Here is a 6,000-nt window from a genome sequence, read left to right on the forward strand (position 1 = left end):
TTAGAAGAGAAATCTGGCAGCGTTGTTCCAAGCCGTTTTGTATTATTTTAATACACACCCATAATGCTAATGATAGCTTCAAACACAAACACACCCATCAGCAAACACATGTAGATATATACTTTGCTTTCATACAAGAGTAATTTATATGAAAGTTATATACAAGCCATAAAATTCTAAACTGTACCGTTTTGCTAGTATTAGTATGTTTTTTACTTCATTTGCACACTTTGATGAGCGCTGTTGCTCTCACGAAAGCAATTTTTGCAAAAGTGGTAAGGCATCGTGCCGTAGGGCAAATTTCTGGAACTTCCCGTACCGTAATTAAACATTCGAGAAATAAATATAGTCAATAAATAACCAACAAAATGATTCAATTAATCATAACACTTGTTTTAAATATTGTCAATTATATTATTTATTAAAAGTACTTGTAAATTTATAAGTTCTTGTTAAATTGGGCGACAAGCGTATGGTACAAAATTTTATTTGTATGTTTACAAGACATTTCTTAACTTATTTTTGAAGATTCTGAAAACTTTCAAAATTTTTATTTTTTTGGTAATTTTGAATTTTTTTCAAAATTCTTTAAATGCTAAAATTTTTTGAAAATATTCGATTTTTTTGAGAACTTTAAAATATTCTGAAATTTTTATAAAAAATAGAATTTTTAAACACTGTGATATTCTTTGAAAATTATGAAAAATTTCAAAAGTTTGAATTTTTAAAGCTTTTTTTTAAGTTTGAAAATCACAACTTCGTTCTCACAAAAACTGACTTACCACTTTCTGCCCCGTATCCTTGAAACAACTGGACCTGCCTTAGCCAAGAACTAATCAGTACGTCTCCTTATCAACAGGATTCGAATGTTTTTTGAATCATTCAAATCGGTTTGTGCTCCCAATATCGTGGACGAAAAATTGTATCCACACATACGCACACACACAAACATACAAACATACAAACATACGTACATCAATTTTTTCTAACTAATTTCTAAGGTAACTCTAACTAATTTCTAAGGTGTGCCAAATTGTTCAGAAACCTTTGGAACGTGAAGATATATAAAAAAATCCTTTATTCGATTTTTTTGCAATTATTATTACTTACCCTACTAGAATAAAAATTGACAAATAAATAGTATGATAATAAAATGTTGTATGCGTGGGTATGTGTGTGTACGTGTGCAGATTCAAATTTTCGTCTACGATTTCGGGAACACGGATCAACTGATTTCAATAATTTAAAAACTATTTGATTTGTATGAATGGGGCACGTGCTGATTAGTTTTTGGCAAGAGCAAGTCCAGCCGTTTCCACGATACGAGGCAAAAAAGTCCAAAAATGGCAATTAAATTTTTGAGAGAACGGAGCGTCCGTTTTGAATTATTCAAAAAACATTTTATTTGTATTGACTAAACAAAAAACTGATTAAATTTTTGGGAAGGCATGTTCAGAGGTTTCATAGATCCAATAACAAAAGTGATAAAAAATGCGATTTGGCGATCAAAAATGATCATCAGATATATGCACATCAAATAATCAGATATTTTATAGAGACTGTAATGATTAGTGTAAACTTTGTTTAAAGATCAAAATTTCAAAGATATAAAAACATCTAAATTTTCAAAAAAATCAATTTTTTTAAAAACTTCAAAAATATAAATATCACATTTTCACAAGTTTTCAAAAAATTGAAGTTTTTTCTAGAAATTTTCATTTTAGGTACGGGAATTTCCTGCAGTTTGCCTTAAGGCACAATGCCATGCACCACTAGTGACTTACCGTAGTTATAGTAATGGGCCAAAAATCGAAAATGAAAATTTTTGCATTTCTTCACGTTTTGAAGGTTTCGGAACATTTTGGCATATCTCAGAAAAAATGGGTGTGTGTCCGCATTTTTTCGTTCACGTTTTCGGGCGCACGAATCAGCTGATAGAAAAATGAGCTGATTAATTTTTGGCAAAGGCAAAAATAGAAATCGAGTTTTTGAGAGAACTAAGCATTCGATTTGAATGATTCAAATAAAATAAAAATCAGCTTGTTTTGGCAAAACAATTGCTTTTGCCTTAAGGCACGATAGCATGCATCGCTAGTTTTTATTATTACTTAAACAATTTTTTAACAACTAAAAAATAAAAGAAAATCGCAAGCTTCCTGTGACAAATGCGTGTTTACCGCGATGTTGTATCACATTATGGTAAGTTTGAGTATCTGTCTTAATTTACAGCTTTTGTATGTAGCCGAAAACAAACCAAAACGTCTGGCAGTTCTGAGCAAGCAATTCGTATTCAAATCTCGTTCAATATTTACCCGTTTCATAAGAGATACAGTTCGAGTGCGTGCTAGGTTCCACAAAGAGATCTTACGACTTATATTATTTCTACTTTTCTAAGAATCATTATGAAACGTTCATTTTGGCAGACTGACTGGCTCGCTACGATATTTCTACATAGAAAAAGACGAAAACAATTCTATGTAAATACATCTAGCGCGCTCTTATCAAGAGAACAACGACGAGGTATTATATTTGATCTTTAATTTGAAGTGGAATTATAAAATTCCCCTGAATGAACGTTCTTGTGTAAACACTAACGAAAGCCTTGCCACAGCAACTTATGGAGAAAGAGAATAATTTAGACATCGTGTAACAGTGATGTCACTTTTCATTTGAAATTTTCGATACGGAGCAAAAATTGTCATACTAATTGTTAAACTAATCACTAGTGTGTGATTATCCTTTATCCACAACCTTTATGAATTTGGAAACTTCATCTATACTTTCAGCAAAGGACACTTTCTGCAAAAAACCTAATTTTTGATGATCGAAACGTAAAAGTAAGATGTTTTACGCGTTAACTTCCCGTAGGGTAAGTTATAGTAATTGCAAAAAAATCGAAAATGAATTTTTTTGTATCTTTACATTTCAAAGTTTTCTGACCATTTTGGCATACATTACAAGAAATGTGTTTGTGTGTGTATGATTTGAATAGTTCAAAAAACATTCGACTCGTATTGATGGGGAAACGTGCTGACTTGTTTTTAGAAAATGGCAGATCCTTCCCTTTCAAAGATACGGGGCAAAAAGTGCCAAAAATTGTAATTTATTTTTTAAGATAAAGGAGAGTCCGTATTCGTATTGACGAAATGAAAAACTGATCAAATTTTTGGAAGGGCAGGTCTAGCGGTTTCGGAAATCCAACAAAAAAGATTAATGAAAAAATGCCATTAGGCACATGCACATCAAATTGTAAGATATTTGATAGAGATTTTAATAATATCCAGTGGTATATGGCATCGTGCCTTGGGGTAAATTGCTGGAACTTCCTGTACTAAAAATTAATTTTTTGAAAAAAAGATTCAAATGTTATTTTAAATGTTTTTCAAAAAATTTAATTATTGAGAATTTTTGAAAAAAAATACTTATTTGAAAAAAATGTTTATCCATATTTTGAAATATTTGAACTTTTTTTCAAAAGTTTTCTGCTTTAGCTGCGTAGAGACGAAATATCGAAGCGCGTAAGCGACGCATCGCTGTATTACGGATAAACAATGTTACAAAACCAATAGAAATACTTACAAATTTTATACTTATTATTAAAATCTCTATAAAATATCTTATAATTTGATGTGCCTATATCTAATGATCATTTTTGACCGCCAAATCGCATATTTTTTACTCTTTTCACTCGATCTCCCATACCGCTAGACCTGCCTTACGAAAAATTTATTCAGTTCTTCATTTTGTCAATACAAGTAAAATGTTAGTAAAAAAAATACTGCCACTTCTGGTTACAATGACAATTCACATGTATTTAACTAAATGTATTTTCAATTATCCAGCAAAGTTTAACAAAAATATAGCATGATCAGTATATATAATATTGGATGAACATTTTTAAAAAAAAACTTAACAAAATGAAATCAAATTAAAAATAAACATTACAAAGTTAAAATATCGAGTTTTACGCGTATATGAATCTTTCATTATCTAGAATGTAAAAATCACATTAAATAATTAAGCATTCTCCAATTATACAACTTTGCTATTAATCATCTAAAAACATTAAACAAATTAATTCCATCTTCCTTCTTAAAGTATACACATCAGGTTCAACACTTCAAGGAAACATTAAAAGTTTTATTCTAAAAATACTTCGAAGGAATAAAATAAAAGAAATAGGGAAGATTTAGAACAGGGTTACATTTTTTTAAAAGAATAATAAATTGAATAGAAAAGAATAACAAATGCTGACTAACAAGTTGGAGTTTCAAAAGTTGTGAAAACTTTTTTGCACGAAAAGTTTAAGACGATCAATTCGAATATCTATAGTAGATAGATATAGTATGTAATGAAGACTAAGGAAATTTTCCATAATATAGAGCAAAATATATTCAAAAATCTGTGGTACATTACGTATTACTTTAAATCAAATTTTATAATTAAAAATTTTTTTTCACATTTTTTGAACATTTTTAATAGCAATTAAAACCTGTAAGCTGTTTTGCTGACATCTCTTAAAGATGTGGTTTTTTACCAAACCGTTGTCCCATCTCTTCATAATGAATTTATTTTTACAATTTCTGTAACACTCATGACCATTTTAGATGCAGCAATGTCTAGTAGGGAGTATTTTCAATTAGACACAAGTTGTTATCTACGAGGGTGGGCTTAAAAGTTTTCGACCTAACAATGATACAAGAATTTTTTTTAAATTTTTGTTCATGTTTTTGTATTAAATCCTTGTGACTCTATACACTTTTCCCAGCGATGTTGTCATTTCTGAAACCCATCCAAATAGTACTTGGAAAAATTCTGTGCAAAAATTGTTCACGAAGTCCAGTATCCTAGTTTGACAAAAAATTGATAGGGGGATATGCTGATTAGTTTTTGGCAAAGGTACGTCCAGCCGTTAGAAATCGAGTTTTTGAGAGGACGGAGTATCCGATTTGAATGATCTAAAAAACATTCAATTTGTAGGTGATTAGTTTTTTTTTTCAATATTTTTTTTTGTATATCGAAAATAAATTAGATTTTAATAATAATTCTGGCTAAAGTTCTAAAGCTCACTTATATACTTTAAATAAATAATTTTAACTTTGTAATTTAGTTTATATGATTCTTATAAATATTATACAATGTTGCAATATTTATAATAATCTATTTGAAAACATTTAATATTTTTCGAACATTTCGTTACGCTGCGGGAAGTTCCAGCAATTTGCCTTAAGGCACGATGCCATACACCACTAGTCAACTGAAAGAATGATTTTTGAACGATAACTATAACTTACCCTACGGGGAGATTCTAGCTTGATTTCGAAATATTTCTCTTCGCTCGGAAGGCATGGCATCGGTTGTAAATTGACGATTATGTCATGTTTAATGCAAACAATACAGTTCTTTGATAAAGCCGTATTATATGATGTTTGTCATTAAATGACATATCATACAGCATGCAGCTGTCTTATCAGTTAAATGCACGGAGCTCCTAATCATAAGCTAATGTAATGTCCCAATTGATAATAATGGTTACTTACTACTATATAATGATCCTCATTGTTGTCACATCAACTATGATATTGTCATAATGCCATGCATTTTTTTTAACAATCAATGAGTCTCTTTGGAAATATATTAATAGGAGTCATAAAATTATAATCTATAACAATAGTGCTTGTTCATTTCGTGGCTCTATAAAGATCTTTTCTGATAAAAATTGAGAATGATTATTGTTTGAGATAAATACACACAGAGGCGATTAGTGCGTAGCGTGTAATATGAAAACCGCGCTGTACGAAACTCGAATTGAACCGTAAAATCCATGCGATTTCGTAGCGCGTTATAGAAAAACTGTCTATCGCGGTAAATTGGAACCGCGCTATAAGAAACTCAGAACTAGCACAAATTACATTATTGCCCCAGTCAAATTAAAGCTAACTTCAAAAGTAGTGCATGGCATAGTGCCTTAAGGCAAATTGCTGTAACTTTCCGTACCAA

The sequence above is a fragment of the Ctenocephalides felis genome, unplaced genomic scaffold (genome assembly GCF_003426905.1).
Source record: "Ctenocephalides felis isolate EL2017-DRISC unplaced genomic scaffold, ASM342690v1 CF-g0.4_SCAFFOLD_01886, whole genome shotgun sequence".
Taxonomy (NCBI): domain Eukaryota; kingdom Metazoa; phylum Arthropoda; class Insecta; order Siphonaptera; family Pulicidae; genus Ctenocephalides; species Ctenocephalides felis.